The 17,854-nt window shown below is 40.9% G+C and overlaps 1 protein-coding gene across 1 annotated transcript in view; it reads left to right on the forward strand.

The window, feature by feature from the left end:
• adamts17 (ADAM metallopeptidase with thrombospondin type 1 motif, 17) overlaps positions 1-17,854 on the forward strand; it is a 178,222-nt gene that overhangs the window by 52,550 nt on the left and 107,818 nt on the right. The gene's annotated exons all lie outside the window — the stretch shown is intronic.

Raw genomic sequence — 17,854 nt, forward strand, 5'->3', positions numbered from 1 at the left:
CATAAACCTAAGCTATTAGGTCATAGATCAGATTAAGTCAGTCATTTTTCTCAAGACTATAGTCGCTGGCAGGAAACACTGATTCTTAAATATTTCAGTCCTGAAACATTTCATCATCATCATACGGTACTGAAACTAGAGATGGCAACATTTTCTGTTCTGATACTGACATTGAAACCTTCAGTACTAGTACCAATCCATGTGTGCTATCTCAGGCTAGATTTGTTACAGTATTGGATTGGATGTTTTTCCCTGCGATATCCCATTCCAGCATTTTCTGCTGATATTTGACCGATGTCGGTACCTGGTATCAAACTGAAACCAACAAGTTCTATGCGACAGCATCAACAGACCTACTTCATACACGTGCCAGAGGAGGGCCTCTTGGTCTAGTCAACAACAGCTGCTCCTGCTGCTCATTCAGGACCTTTCTGTTGGGGGGCATTTGGAAATAGCTTGGCCTTGTGGCCCCTTGTGACCCTCTGGACTCCCAGCTTCTGAAAAGTGAGGCAGGTGACTTGACCCCAACCCAGACCCAGAGTCTGTTAATAGAGCAAACTGCTAATGTGCTGAAACGTTCCTGTCCTCAGAGCTTACTGTAAAAATGAGCCATCACACGTTGGCGCTCACATTTACTATAGCTGATCCCCGCGGATTAGGAGGTGTGTTAAGAAGTGTGAGTTGTGACATTATTACCCTGAAAGCACACTGGTGTGAAAGCTTGAAGTATATTTGTTCAGGTTATGCCCCTTCTAGAGTGAATGAATAAGAGCGGGACCATCGCGAAGCTCAAATGTGTTACAAGCAGTGAAGGCTTAAAGCAAGTGAAGGAGCACATTGTTAGACTGAGAGCTAAGCTGGAACATAATTGATATGGCATGATGGAACCAGCTTGGTCACAGAAGTGCTATTATTCAGACAAAAAACACTCCACTCCTGGAATGGCATGTGTGCATGGACTGCAGTCCTTCTGGGTGGCCCAGTCTCCCTTAGGGAGAAGATTGACATAGAGCTCAAGAATGTATAGCCCTGCTACAGTATCAGCCGGCCAAGCGTACCCTGTCAAGACATGTTAAATGAATCCAGCCATTTCCACTTCTGCCTTCGTATTTCCACTTCGTTCTTACTATTACATACATTCCACATGATAAGGATTATGCTGCTGGCTGGCTAGCCGTTTTACTGTATATGGTCTTTCTCTAATGGAAACTTCTAGAAAGAGCTTAGAATAACAGCTCAGCCCTGGCCTGGTGAGTCTCTGTCTGAATGACAACGATTGGGATAAAGCACTGAATATCCACAAAGGTCCCATCATGGAAGTGGACCAAAGCAATGATCTCATAGATTTCAAGCCCACCTCACTTCGCTGGAAGTGTTCCCTTAGAAAAGCACACAGCTCTCGAGGAAAATATTTGTGGAGCAAGTCGTTCGGTTGTAGGAAGTAATAAGTGGTGTCAGAAATGGTGGTGGAAGAAGAGCACCCTAGCATTTTGAAGGGCAATCTGGAAGAACCTCGGTAAGGAGTCTTCCTAATTTAGCAGTATACGTCTAGTGAAATAGATGTTTTATTCCACTTACTGTGATTGGTCCGATTCACGGGGTCATTTGTTTGGAGACCTCCCCCGACTGTACCCCTGTGTTGCTCATTCTGAGATCTTCTTTTGACTGTGATTAGTTCTGATCTTTAGATCAGTTGTTCAGGGACCTTCTTCTGTCTGTGATTTGCCCTAATAACCATGCGGTTTGTTTTGAGACCTCCTTTCAGACTGTGATTGGTTCTAAACTCCATGTTATTTGTTCTGAGACCCCCTCGACTGAGATTGGTTCTGAACTCCGACTTGTTTGTTCTGACACCTTCCTCTGACTGTGATTGGTTCTAAACTCCACCTTGTTTGGTCTGAGACCTCATTCAGACTGTGACTGGTTCTAAACTCCAACTTGTTTGTTCTAAGACCTCTTTCAGACTGTGATTACTTCTGAACTCCACCTTTATTTGTTCTGAGACCTCACTCAGACTGTGACTGGTTCTAACTACAACTTATTTGTTCTGAGACCTCACCTTGACTGTGATTGGTTCTAATCATCTTGTGGTTTCTTCTGAGACCTCTCTATGGCTGTGATTATTTCTAATCACCGTGTGATTTGTTCTGAGACCTCCCTTTGATTCTGATTAGTTCTAATCATCTTGTAGCTTGTTCTTAGACCTCCCCCTAACTATGATTGGTTCTAATTACCATATGGTTTGTTCTTACATTTGTCTCTGTCTGTGGTTAGTCCTGACCACCACATCATTTGTTCTGAGACTTCCTCCTGATGGTGGTTGGTCCTAATCATCACGTTGTTTGTTCTGAGACCTCTCCTAGACTTCTAGTCACTGCATCATGTATTCTAAGACTGACCATGATACGTCTTAATTACTGTGCCTTTTGTTCTGAGGCCTCCACTGGCTGTGATTTAAAACATTGTGATTTAAACTTTAATATACATTTTGAAATATTTGGGGGTGTTTTGCCCCCATTAGAACATAAATTGGCGATGTTCTGTTGTAATTCCTAAATGTATTCCTCTCTGAATAATTGCCCTGTAGGCTTGAGAATTGGCCACTGACATGCTTTTGTATTAATTTTATGCATATATACTTTTTTGTTTGTTTTTATTTGCAGAGAATGATTTAAATCATTCTAAACATAGTGGTTTATAAATGAGGTTACCTCCTAAGAATTCTCTCATTCGGATTATGTAATGCTGGAACACATCCATTCCAAACTTTGACTTATGTGTTTTAAAGCCATTCAGTTGGCTTTTTCCGCTTTTGAGGGCAGTTTAGATTTATAAACTGGTGGAAAACACCCCGTCCTTTTCATGGATGTATAGCAGAAAAAAAACATTTGTCAAAGGCGTCTATGAAGCGAAAGGTATCTGAATGAATTATCTAAGTGAGAAGGCTTTGTAACGTCCTCCACTTTGATCTTTTCAAGCTTTTAAAAGGGCCTCAAAGCATCTCCCTATAAACCACATTAGACAATGTTCGAATCATATTGTAATCTCACAGATCTGGCAGCTGTAATTACTGATGGTGAGAAATTCCCCTCTTCCTATAGACAGGAAGATCTCATCTTTTAGATCTTGAGGATCAAAGACGGGCTTTTTTCCAGTTTATTTACAAGGACCCTTTGGAGATGCAATGTGAATGAGGGGAGATAAATTCATTCACGGACATGAAGGTGCATACAGGTGTTAGGTGTCTTTCCTGGCTTTTGAAACACTGTTTTTTTGTCTTGAGTGAGCTGTTGAAACTGTATCAGAGAGGGAATACAGTTGTTCTATTCTAAGACCTTATCCACGATGCAGATAAGATATTTTGGTTTGTTAGAGCAATTTATGATGTCATGTCAGAGAACTATTTCTATTTCTGAGAAAAAAAGACAAAAGGGAGAAAGAAAGAGTTTCTGTTTAGCTGGAATTGTGCAATATAATGTTGAATTATTTAGCTGGGTCATGGATTATACATAAAATTATTCTATTTAAATAAATAAAAGGATTTTTCAGGATGCAAAAGAGTATGATGGAGCTCCAGACTTATAGGGTATAAATACAAATGTATGTTACAGATCACAACTGAAAAAATTATAAGGGTCTGCTAAATAATTACTTCAGAAGCCATATTTACAAGCTAATGAGCTGACACTAGAGCTAACCGGTACGATGTTTGATGCTGTAGGAGGGTCATTGTCTTCTACACGAGGTACTTTCCTCCATAGATGATGTACCACTATGATAATTTGCCAGCAAAATATATTTTCACTGTTTCTGGACCTAACTAACATCAGCTAGAGTGGATAGCCTAGTTAGCGATTAAGTTGCCCTATCTCTACCTTATCAGTTATGTCCTTAATAGTATATCCTTGACCATGCGCTCTTAGGACTGTTTTAGCAACAGATTATTTAAAAATAGCTAGTTGGACCATGGAAGTTTTTCATGTTGGAAATGTCTCAGAGCTGGCTGCCTTTTCAAACAAGCTAATGAGCTAACACTAGAGCTAACTGGCACAATGTTTGACACTGATGGAAGCTTGTCGACTTCTACACAAGGTACTCTTCCTATGTAAATGATGTGCTATGATGTTTATTTGTCAGAGAAATATATTTTCACTGTTTCTGGACCTAATTAAGATCAGCTAGAGTACTTAGCCTAGTTATATCTCTACTGTCATATCTCTACCTTCTCAGTTATGTCCTTAATACTGTTTCCTTGACAGTGGGCCTTTGGCATAGTTTTAGCAATAGGCAGAGGAATGTTTAAATTATGGGCACGGTGGCGCGGTGGGAAGCGCTGTCGACTCACAGCGAGGAGGGCCTGGGTTCGATTCCCCCGGGCCGGTTGACCGGGGTCATCTCTGTGTGGAGTTTGCATGTTGTCTGCGTGGGTTTCCTCCGGGTTTCCAAAGACATGCAAGCAGACATGCTAAATTGCCCCTGGGTGTGAGTGTGTGAGTGACTGTCTGCCCTGCGATGGACTGGCGACCTGTCCAGGGTGTATCCTGCCTTCCGCCTGATGACCGCTGGGATAGGCTCCAGCACCCCCTGGTGACCCTGAGGGAGAAGCGGCTTAGAAAATGGATGGATGGATGGGTGGAAGGTTTAAATTATTCAAAAATGAACCTGTAGGTTTTTGTGTTGGATGTGTCTCAGAGGCTGCCTCTTAAAACAAGCTAAAGAACTAACACTAGAGCTCTTGCCCCAGCCAGCACCAGCTAGAGTAGTTAGTGGTACTAGTAGCCTAGTTAGCGATCATGTTCTTGACGACCTGCTCATGGTAAAGCACTTTCCAGCGTGGATACTTACTTGCAAACACGACCAAACTCCACATTTTAAAGTCCTGTTACATCATAAACTGCTTTTAACTGAATCTTTAGCTTGTATCTTCCCAATCTTTCTCTTAACATAACCCTAACCTGAATAGTGACTTCAGTGTTCAGATACTGGCACCTCAAACTGTTAATAAAGTACTGGAGTGCCAGTGCACATCCCTAAGGATTAGCACACTATGCATGATGAGTAGGTAACATTAGTATCACTGAGGCAACTCTTAGGTCTTGAAGTGCATCCAGTCTACAAATCCTTGTTTACCAGAAGTGATGCACATTTAGGACCATTGGCGTACTGAATGTTAGGGTACTACTATCTGCGGTGGAAGGAATGGATGTTAAGAAATAATGCTAATGCTAACTTCTGCTGATTCCTGTTTTTTTTCTTTTCCAGTATTGTGCCTGTGCATCAATGATACAGAAAAAGTCATCCTTGTTAAGCACCATAGTACAATGCCCATTTAGGCCAGTTTTATCAGGACTGTTCTCAGATGAACCCTGGAACAGAGTTAATTAACAGCTAGGCCTGCTGATTCCAGCTCTGAAATTGATGCTGTAGGTGACTGTTCCGTAGCTATAATCAACCATTGTTACTCTTTCCCCTCTTGTCTGAGGATTGACATCATGTCCTGACATCAGTGAGGGCTGTTTGGTTACAGTGAGCGCCTCCCTGTCAGCCGCATGGCCTTGTTATATCCTGTTGATATTTGCTCCACTGAGCTGGAGCTGTTCCTCAGCCACACCGTGAACGAGCCTTACTTCTGTGAAAGCCCTTATGCCTCCATCAGCTACCATAATGGATACATACCAGTCTGAGGTCAGAAAGTGCAAGAAAACTCTGAAGAAATGCTAGAGAAAACAATCTGAGGACAGCTTCCTTACCCCAGGAGCCTCAGCAGCATCTCACGAAATGCTCTTTGATCGGCACCTCGAAGGGAATCACATTCACCTTTTCATGTCTGGCCAGGGGATTGACATTTAGGGTTGGAGCTTCATGTCCTTCGTGTGTTCTCTGGTTCTTTTTTTTTTTGTATAGGGGCAGGAGAGACATTTGAAATACAGTGCAGTCCAGCAGTGTAATCTGGAGAGGATCTTGACATCTGCCGCTATGAAGTGCCTCCCTGGTTTTATAAGCTCCCCTGCTGGGGAGGTTTACTGTGAAGTTTCCTGTTCCAAGAGGACCGTAGGAAGCTTTCGGAGAAGATTGCGTATGAGCCGTCTGCACCATAAACTTAGCCTAAACATTTTGAACGAGCTTCCATGTTTGGAGTATCTTGGGATTACTTGGTCTGCTTGGCCCCCTTTTTGGCAAACTTTTATATATTGACTTTAGCTGTATGTATGAGTGTGATGGTGACTTGTTACATAATAGATGTTTTCTTTAGTCTATTCACCCTGTTTTGTGAGTGACAGTGGATTTGTGACCTACTTATGGGCTTGGAGAAGGCTCTGCATGTAGAGTTGGGGTGGGTGGAAGCAATGAGCGAAGCAAAGTAAAAAGAACCAAGGAAAGAACTGAAAGAAAGGGCAAACTCAGTTTTTTCTTAAATATTAAAATACGAACAATAAGCATCAAGCGACTCTTCTCCACCTCTCTAGAGTAGGCGTTCTCTTTTGATACTGAGAGGCTGCTCTAAGCCCTTTTTAAAGTGCCTCTAATTAGCACAGACAAGCTACCGTAATCAGGTGAAATGTCAGCCACCTGGCTCCATCAGTCATCAGAATGAGTGGCGTGTCACAGCGTTCACAGCAGTGCCGTCAGTAGTTGCAAATGCAATCGAGATGGAGATTATGAACGCAAAAATATGTATCTGTTGCCTGATTGTTGGATTTCAAGTGTTGACATGCTGATTTGAGACATCTGAGGCCTAGAGTTATCATAGTACATTTTGGTAGTTGAAACCAATACAACTGACCATCTTGATTCGACAAGAATAAGCAGAAATGCTATTAGGCCCAGTCCTTTATTTCTAAAAGATATTATTAAAAGCCGCAACTAGGCACTTAAATGCTAAACCAGCCTAGAACACATCGACCAAACATACTAAAACGATTGCAACATAATTGGGGTGTCGCAGTACATCACATCATATTGTATCATTCAGTGCAATCCAGTCAATTCAATACATACTGGTATTAGACGATATATTCAATGAGGGCTGGACCCGAATATTCGACTATTTATGATGGGCTGGTATTCAGACTAAATTATGGGATTTGGATTTTCTTTGGATGAATAAGGGCTATCAGTAAAGGAGAACTGCAAAACACTATTATGTTTGGGATTTTTGGGAGAAATGACGACTCAGGGTTCTAGTACATAATGCAGCACCAGACACAGCAAGATAAAACACAGCCTCTCCAGCACTAACAGCCAATAACACAGCCTCTGCTGTACCCACCACTCAATTCATATTCAGCCTCTTCAATATAAGAGTCTTTGTAAGAGGGAACCTAAAACAGCCCAACATAAACATTTCTTCTCTTTAAAAAACTGATCTCCCCACAACATGGCATGCCGTACATTTTGCCCTACATGTTTATACTATATTTATTTACCTATATTTTTTAGTTGCACTCTTAAAATATGGAAACGTCACACCAAAGCAGTGTTAGACAGCATGTATTCTTAGAGCAGCTGCAAACAGTGCCCTGCCGTACTGGACCCTTACTAGGCCTGGGATTTCATTTATGGCATTTGGCTGACGCTCTTATCCAGAGACTGTTTTACACAGGTAGGCGAAGATAGTGTTAGGAGTCTTGCCCAAGGACTCTTATTGATATAGTGTAGGGTGCTTACCCAGGCAGGGATTGAACCCCAGTTTACAGTGTAGATGGCAGAGGTGTTACCCACTACACTACACCAACGACTGTGTGCCCTTCATTCCTCAAGTTAGACCACCTCCGTGAAGTGCAGGTTAACTCGGGTATGCACTATGCTATTACCCCCAGGCCCACTGCTAAGAAAGTCTGTCAGGCCTGGTAGACAAAACAAAGCCATGAGCACCGCAGCACTTTGCAAGGACTGCAGCTAGCCTGGAGATTTGGATTCAGCGAAGCTCTGAATATTCTATATTGATAAATGCTGAAACTCTGGAGCCCAAACAGTGGTATTTGGGACAGCCCTACATTCAACAGACTGGAGCAAAGAAAATAGTCTGTTTCATCTATTTAACAAGCTTTTAGGCTGGGTTTATTTCTGAGAGTATGGGAAACACAAAAGCCATGTCTCAAACCTAAAGATCCAGCTGAGGATCACTCTCAGAAATAAAGGTGTCAAATTGTCACTGGGCCAGTATCCGTCTTGCAATCTGGGTGGAACCCTCAAGGGTACATCTCAGTACCTTTCATCAGGGAACATAATTGTACACAATTAATTTAAATTGTATTTTCCGAGTTGTAAAGACTCCACACGCCCGTCTCGTCTCCAGACTTTTTATATTATCGTCCTGTATTAAAACATTAGATTATGAAAAGGTACAAATATGTACTTTTCACCCGAAAAAACGTAGTTACGGTACACAGTTGGATCTTAAAACCACTGTTGTACCGTTAGGGGGAAAATTGACATTGTTTGTACCTTGATGAATGAAAATGTACTTGCACAGAACCTTTATTTCTAACAGTGCATGGACGTCAAATTACTTGAGTAGAAATATAAAAAGTCCAACAGAGATGTTGATGTGCTACTGTGGGCGCAGTTTGATATCTCCATCTGCACTTTTGCTAGTTACACGACTGTCAAAGATCACTATGGTCCTGCTCACTGATTTTGGAACAGTGGTCTGGGTGATGACATGCAGCTTTTGGGAACAGTCGCGGGGCTCGTCCGGGTTAAACTCCTCCAGCAAACTCTCAATCAAAAGACTTTCTGAGCCTTTCTGTCGCTCCATTCAAAATGTGACCTAGTTTCGTTTTGTGAGTTCCGTCTGTCTCCCGTGAGAGGCGAAACTTTTATGAAAATGAACATTGTTATGGTTTGAACGATTCCCTGTGTATTTTGTGTGCCCAGACATAACTACTGAGGACCTTGAGAAAGCAGAGAGTGGCCTCATAATGGATGGGTCTGTTTAGATTGATTCGTGTTTGTTATCTCGCCGCCTCTTATCAAAGCAGCCTGACTACTTGCTCACTTCTGAAGAGAAGGGAGGGGCTACTATACTAAAGAGACGTCCTGTTTCTTCTGTTTGGATTATAAGCAATGCAAGTGCAGAGTGGAAAAGAGAGAGGAGTCCAGAATGGGGCAGTTGGAGTCTTTGGTATAGGGGTTTTTCTTAGGTTTGTTAAGGAGCAGAAGCTAGTAGTGCCACATTTAAAAATCTATTAAAGGCTATAAGTACAGCAATTTATTATTACTTATGAATCACTACATTCATCCAGTTAAGCATTTTTGGCCGGGTATGCTCTCTTGAACTCCTGGCACTGTTGTGATCTGAACCTGCAAACTTCCAACAGTTAAAACACATATTGCAACCTAATTTAGATGGATGGATAAATAGATGAATGAATGGGTGAATGGATGGAGGGATAAACAGATGAATGAATGGATATGAATGAATATCCTATTTCTTAACGTCACATGCAACGGCTCAAAAACAACACCTGGCTCGATTTTAAGGTCTCAAATGAAAAATCTGATCAGATGATAGTAGTAGGTAATGCCCTTCCATTGTGTTGTATGCAATTACACCTTTCCACCAGTCTCCAAATCTCTAAAACTTACATAGAGTAGATTCAAAGCTTTCATCAAGCTCTTGTGCTATGGATCTGAAAGGATGTGTAGCTGTCAAGAAGCCCTTAGGCCGGGCGTGCACTACACGACTTTTAAAACCTTAACAGATTTCGTAAATGGAGAGCATCACACAGTTGACGTCGGTCTGTCATTGAACTTCTCCTCATGCTAGACGACAGGGTACATAGAGAGTATAACGCACATAATGAAATTCTCAGAAATTGCATAACATAAATAAAGCTACTGGACCTGTTTGCACTTTTATGGGCAGCAACAGTGAAATATTTCACTATAAACTAACAGCTGAGTTGGAATTGTGAAAAAAAGTGACCTGACATCTGGATCCACACGTTATACACATGATAACGTCTCTTATCTGCCTCTGTTTTACACACAGCTCCTCTGTCTCGGCTCTGTTTCTTCGCCTGTTTCCCCGCTCTTATAGCTCTCTGATTGGCTGTTGTTTGAATAATTAGTTGAGTAAATCTCTGACCTTCTCACACTACAGGACTCTTAAATGGTTTGATTCATAAATATCAAACATGTTTGATTATATTGGAGGGCCTACGGTCACTTCAGAGTTTCGATTAGAGAACTAAAGATTGGCTCATTCTCCTCTCACACTAACCATCAGTTGCATCCAGTCAAGCTCCTGACCTGGAAAATCGCCTTAGAGTGTGAACATTTAATGCAAAGGCAAATCGGGCTTAAAATCAGTTAAAAGAATTGTGTAGTATGCAGGCACAGCAAACAACTGAACAATGGACTCACCACCCCAGAATCCAGACCTTCACTTGGGTCTTCAGAAGCAGAAAATCCAAGCAGCTTGTAAGACTGAACTTTGTAGGTGTGGAAAAACATCCCTGCTGATATTATAAAAACACAATAAAGATAAGTAAGCCTCATTTCTGCTGTGGATGATGATGTAATTTTCTCCCGCTGCGTTGGAGATGTTGTTTGCTAGCAGGAATCAGCTGACTCATTCTTCCCTGTGTGTGTATGTGTATTTTGAGCCGGTCAGTGTCATGTCTGGGGCCAGACGCTCCTCGGTCCGAAACAAAGCCCCTGTCTTAATTCTGCCGAGCTGGCCAGCTTGCTCCGTGCACTGCTGAGCTTGTACAATCACCGAGGCGCTGAATGCGACGCTCTCCCCATGTGCTATCGGCTAATTAACCCCGAATAAATAATTAGAAAAATATCGCTGGTGGCCCGTGGGAGCGTTTGTGTGTGTAGCCATGCGAGGGAGCTTTTGCTGGCCCTTTTTGACGCTGTCTGGCTGATGACCCGCGCCGAGCTCAGGGAGACCGGTGGCTGCGCTTGATCCAGCGAGTTTCCAACAAGCGCTGAGTCAGATGGAGGCTGCGATAGCACAGGCCAGTGAATTTGTTTCATTGTTCTCCGGCCTTACACTTCAGAAGTGCTGGCCTGCCCGGTTTTCACTCTGCCACAGACAACACTGCCCTGCATTACCTCACAGGCTGTGCAGCGCCAGTGACTGGGGTTTATGATTATGTATGTGCGTGTTTGTGGGAGAGGATTTGTTTTTCAGCGCACTGAATGATGTCGCCATGTAGAATAATGCGATATGAGGGAGTGTGTTTCTTTTCATTACAGTTTATCATGATTTGAGTGTAAAAGAACAGAAACTTTGAAAATGTATTGGCCATTTATAAGCAAGTCCATTGGGATTCGTGCTTGTGCAGCCATGTGAAAGCCCTCACTAGGTCTTGATTCATGTTGGCTTGTATGTATGTTGTATGTCAATAGCAGGTCAATGTATGATATGCTTAAGTGATTATAGGGCTCACATAATATTGTAGATAGCACTTTGTGCTTTCTAAGTAGTTTTTTTTTGTGGTCACATGTTCCTCATTGTAACGTTTGACAGGGGAGAGACGAACGCGGATGAAGCTAACAATATCCCAGGGATAGACAGAATTCGTAATCCACAAAACCAGTTCCAAGTCTAAACGGAAAAAGCCAAAAACTGCCAGCAAAAGTACAAAAGGGTGAAAACAAAGACGAAGTCGGTAGAAACGAGAAACATGGTCATAGCATGCAAACCCTACATTTACGTGAAAATAATAATATTATTATAATATTAAATATGAAAATAATATTTCACGAAAAAAGACAACACATCCAATTTTGAAACAGAAATTTTATTGTTTCTGAGCTATTTTGCCTTATAACACTCTTTATGTATCCCTCCACCATGAATAGATCAAATATATATGTATTTTTTCAATAGTAAAATATGTTTTATCCTTAGTAAAACAATCTTGGACATCAATTACATTTCATGTACTAACTTTCTGTGGACATCTTTAGAGGTGGACATCTGGTTCCATTCACCAGCACTGTGAAAATGTCTCGTTAAAGACTCGTTAAGTTTCTCTAGAACAGAGCATTTAACACCAAACTGCTCTGAATGACCGTTTATATCTTAAACATTTAATTATGCAGAAATCTTTGGAGTTTTTAAGTCTCTTTTTTTATCTTTAGGGAACCAAAGTGGTTCTTCTATGGCATTTTTATTTTTAAGAATGGACTTCTGTTGTCATGAACTGTTCAGTGGATGGAAGAAGTACAGCTTGGATGATTTTTCTACATAAGCCTACATAAATAAAAAATAAATATAAAAAAAAACATTAAATTCCTAAAACAGCAAGTTTGTTAGGTACTAAGTGCTTCACACACTTAATACAACCCTAGGAGTGAGAATAGTCGTCGCTTTTAAAGCATTTTTATAGGCTAGTAGAGTAGTTTATGAGCTGTGAGTGTAATTGGCTTTATAGTAAAGTGGTTAAGTCACTAGCTCTGCATGCAGCAGACCAGGTCTGGAGCCCTGCTCAGGAAAGCATACCGTTACAGTAACATCAGACACCGCTCCTAATGTAATATTCCCACCAATCTAATTACCTCACACTCACATAGCCCTTTATGATGTGTTCAACACTGAAACACATCATGCAGCTCTTCTATCAGCTTAAAAGCCTTCAGTGCAAAATTCACCACCAGACACTGACAAAAGCAGCCTCAATCCTGCAGATGCACAAATCCATGTTATTGTCTTGACTTATTCTCTCCATGTCCTCCGGCAGTAATCTAAGTGAAGGCCCTGAAAATTATATGTGTGTGTATAGCAGACTGTGAATAGGATGTGGTTCATTTGGTGTTTTTAAGAAGGAATAGAAGATACAAGTACAATGAAAGCATTGCCTCTGGTTAAAGGGTCAGCGCTGGCTCATTTCACACCTGGCTTGCGCTGATGTAGTCCTTGAAGAATACATGTATGCGTTTATATGCATTTCCCCTGTTAAGTCAACCTGTCAATCACTCCAGTTTTACAGTAAGGTTCTGTCCCTGTACTTGATTGCACACCAGAAACTTACAGCGAGCAGTAAAAACAACTTCTACGCCAGTTATGCTCAGTAAACTGCAGAAGTTTAACCCGGAAATGCATTTAGACATGAACATTATACAGACTGGCCTGAGCTTCTACTGTAAATCTGGGGGTGGACAGACAGGGTAATTACTGCTCTCCAATAAGTGTGCATGGTTGTTGAAAAACAAATTGCCTGAAATGAAGCGGAGAAAAATCCATGTAAGAATTTAGGACAACATCTGTTTTCCAATCAACCTGCTGTTCTTGTATGCCGTTCAAGGAAAGTTGTTTTTCCACCACAGATTTCTGGCGACTGCTGGGGCGACCTGTATTCTTGGAAGGACAGGTTGGGATGTGAATAGAAAAGCAACGGCTTATTTTATCCTGCGTTTTACTGCAGAAACGTCTCAACTTTCTGAATGATTTAGCTGCAGGTCCTGAACTCATAGATGAAAGTTCCCAGTTTATCAAAAGCAGAGGTGGAAAAGGATTCAAATGCTAAACTTAAGGAAAACTATACTGTAAGAATACTTTAGTACAGCTTTAGTACAGCTAGACTGCCTGACTGACTAACTAAGTAACTAACTAACTAACTGACTGACTGACTGCCTGACTGACTAACTAAGTAACTAACTGACTGTCTGACTGAATGACTGACTGACTGCCTGACTGACTGACTGACTAACTAACTAACCAATGTTGTTTGAGTTGTAGAGGTGTCTGAATATAACTGCTGCATTGTTTACAGTGGAGGGGGAAATTTGAATAAGAAGCCAGCTTCGTCAAATTTCTCAAGTCATTTGTTGGATACATGTCTCCTGTACACTTGTCCCTCTGACCGTCAGACACTGGTGGAATTTGGAAAACATTACAGTCATTCACACAGTACCAGCTGGTTCCAGACTGCAGCCTTGTCTGATGCAGCTGACAGTCAGGCAGCTTCTCAGGCAGTACGAGAGGAAACAAGTGCAGCAATCGGTCATGTTAAGCTAAGGCTAACCCCAAAAGACTGGCCGCTCCTTTATGTCTAATGGGACTACTTCACCTGCAACAGACCAGACAGTGGCGGGTGTTTGAGGGTCTGCTGCAATTTCGTTTTCATGTGGAACAATGTGTTTTGTACTGCTTGCATGTTGTATTATCTTTGTTTATTTGTCGCAAAGCGCTACAGCAGTTACTAGTGTGGTGTATCTAAGGAAACAAGTATTTGAAGAATAAACACGTATGGCAGTATGTGAATAAGTAAGAATATAGAATATCTGTCAGTTTTTAGCCCCCCAACACAAAACATGTGGCACCCCTGGTCAAGTGGGCCTGCATAAAGTAAATCCATTTTAAACCCGACCCTCTTTGAATATTCACACATATGGAAATTGCACCTAGTGTCAGTAGTTACATATTCTCACTGTTCACCACCAGCGTGTTAGACATGTTCCAGATGTTTCTATTGACCGGACTGTAGTTGTAAACACCATACTGGCTTAGTTATGGTTTTTAATGACTGTGAAATAAAACATAATGAAAGAACATTGTATTTCAGTAAGTCTGAGACTTCCAGGTTTTGATTTCTTTATTACGTCGTTAAAATTGCTATAACGTTAGCGTCAAGGGTTTCAGCTTCTGCTTTGTTGCTCATTTCATGACCAACATTTTCATCAAAGTTCTGATAATAAGCAGCTGTTTCTAAAGCTGGATGTATGTGAGGGGGTGAGAGAGAGTGAGTGTTAACCACATTACATTGAACAGTGTCTCTGGCCACGTCACCAGTGTGTGTCTTTGATTCTGCTGACTTGAATACAGTTCAGATGACAGTGTCTTTTTCTGATGTGATTTATTCACGTTGGCTAAAGTGAGAACATCTGTGGCACCGTTTCCCTCCTAAAGCAGTCCAGTCTGAAGTTTAGGTTACGGCCTCATGCAGGTTGATGTCGCAGTGTGTAGCGCATGGTCACTTTTACAAATGTCCCACCCTTTATTAATTTGGTTGAATATGAATGTTAAAGGGGAATTCCACCAAACTTTCAAAAATTCAGAATTCAGTCAGACATTCAGAGTGGTTTGGTGTGAAATGGTTGACTGTAGAGACTCGGATTTCTTTACAGTGGTGGTGATAGGAGCCAGGGGCCACCATGTCTACAACACAAATATAGCCATTTTATTTACTATTCAAAATCAGCAGTTAACCTATATGCTTCTTCAGAGTTTTTATATGTAATGTTGGCATGATGAAGGTAAAATAGTAACAAATCTGAAAAAAAAGGCTGCAATCGGACTTGTTTTGATCGATTTGAGTCCAAATCTCAAAACTGTCAACAAAAAAATAACGTCTCATGCATCATTCATAACAATTGCATCTATGTTTCTGTGAGGGGTCTTTTAGAGCTATTGAACCCTTCAGATGCCTGGCTCCTGTCACCTGACAGCAAGTTTTATCCGAGTGTGAATTGTGCACATTTCAGTCCTGAATAGATTAACTGTGCAAAATGTATATAAACTATAAACTGTAACTGCAGCACAGCTGTAAATACAAATAACAGTGTGATATGTATTACAGCAGAAAGGTACAGTAAGTAGGCCAGGGGTCAGCAACATGCAGCTTTTACCATCCTGTTGTGGCTCCAAAGCAGAATCAGATTTGGAGGTAAAAATAAAATAATCATATACCACCGGAGTTAATGTATAACTGCTAATTCACTCTTTAACCCTGAAGGCTGGCACGTAGAATGCTGGTCACCATAACAACAAGGACAACAGTCTGGCCTAGCTAGTAGCTAATTTAAAGGAAAAAAGAGAGATTTAAGACGAACATCGATCATTTGGAGACGAATGGACTTATTTGTGTTTATAATCACTGCTGATTTCCTGATATGTTTAATCTACAATAAGAAACTGTCAAACACTAAAAAGTCGGTTTCTCGTTTGCCAGCTTATTCACATTTTCCCGTTCCACCGTGGAACGTGAAAACTGGTGAAAGAGAAGTGACTTCAGCTGTGTAAAAAATTGAACGTTTAGACATGTTTTACAAGAAACTATTCCAGTTTTGGAAAAGTTTCCTGTTGGAGATGTGAGAAAAGCAGCTATAGCTGAGCGAAAGCTTAAAGCAGAGCAAAGTGCTTTAAAAATGTATATTTTTTTATCCTATACTAGCACATTAGCACATACTGAGACATATTTACAGCCAAGAAAGTAAAATGGACATAAAACGTTGTGGCTCGCAAGGAGTTTTGATTTTTGTGGAAAAATTTGGGTTGTCAACCTGTGGAACAGACTTTGAGTGGTAGATATTGACATTCCTGAAAAAGTGGCTGCCATGTGTTACAGTGGTTAGTTCAAGGCCAAGGGATAAAAAACATCATTATGTTATCATAGACGCAATTATAAAGTGATTATATATTAATTACAATTAATAACCTTTAATTAACATTATGTTTTGACAGGCTGAAGTCTACACTTGAAAAACAGGAATGTTTTTCTTTCTACAAATCAGGACGGTACACACGATAATAAGTAATCCATCTCAAATCATAATAAAATATATTCTCTACACAGTTATGGTGGGAGTGAAAGTTTAAAATCTACACTTTTTACACTGCATGATGATGTGGAGGAAGGCCGGAGTTAATTTGAAGTGTTTCTGAGATTTGAGCTAATGAAAAATATTTTCATTATTCAAATAAAACCATTTAAATGGCTTGTTACCACATGAATACCTGACACTAAAATCACACCCACTCCATATCCGCAGGTGCTGTAAATATACAGTGGCTGAGATATTACTATTTCATACCAGCTCCTCTTGCAAACTTCCTTATCCAAAAATACTGAAAAATTGCACATATTTCTAAATATGAAGTCATATTCATCGTCTGTGCACCATTGATTCCGAATTGGCTCGTGTCAGTCACGGATGAGCCTCAAAAATGTGGGTATGCTCAAATGAAATCATTGAAATTGTTGCTTTTTCACCTAAACCATCTGGCTTTAATTTCATTCTCTTGTCACTGGTTTAATTTATGGCGGTCTGGGGCCAAGTGAGGCTTTCTGGGCAATGTCCAGTAACAGACACAAACCAGGTGCGGGAGCAGACACACTGAAAGGCGATACCCAGTGATGCGACAGGCCTTTAAAATGTCATTTCTATTGGCCGACATTGTGATTGATGGGCTTTTAAAACACTGACTTCTTTCGTAGGTACCGTGTTACAATCCCAGATGAAACGATCTTTCATCAAAAGTCTCTATTGAACTGGGAGTAGATTTATGTAGTCGGGTAGATTTGTTAGCATACTGAACATGTTTTAGTCTGTTTCTGGCTGCTGGAGAGAGTCCCGTTAGTATTGACAGCAGCATTTTCTTACCATACAAACATTGTTGTCAACGTGGTTTACTGTGATTTCTGACATTTGATACAAATACACAGACATTTTTTTCTGGTATGTTTTGAGGCTGGCTTTACGTGGGAAACCATGCAACTCTGCATATTGTGATTTTCCATGCAACGGTTACTTGAAGCAATTCAGAAACAAGCAAAGTTGCATGCAACTCATTCAGCTACTCCACTAGCTCGCTAAACTAGCTTGTATTTTTCACACTCTGTATCCTTATCATTCTCGTTTTCGCTTGCAACTGTTGTGGCTGAGTTTCAAGTGAGTTGCAGGATGCTTTACATTATGCAATTCAGGTGTAATTTAGTTTCATGTAGTCTTCAGTCAACTGGAGTTGTATTAAAGTTTCATAGTGTAAAGGTTCCTCCATCAGTACACAAGAGAGTTACCTCTGAATTATTATTATCTTATGGATAGTTGGGGAAAATTGTGCTTAACTTTCAGCTTTTAAAAGAAGTTTTTAGTGCACTAAGCTAGCTGC

This window comes from Pygocentrus nattereri, chromosome 15 (genome assembly GCF_015220715.1).
Source record: "Pygocentrus nattereri isolate fPygNat1 chromosome 15, fPygNat1.pri, whole genome shotgun sequence".
NCBI lineage: Eukaryota > Metazoa > Chordata > Actinopteri > Characiformes > Serrasalmidae > Pygocentrus > Pygocentrus nattereri.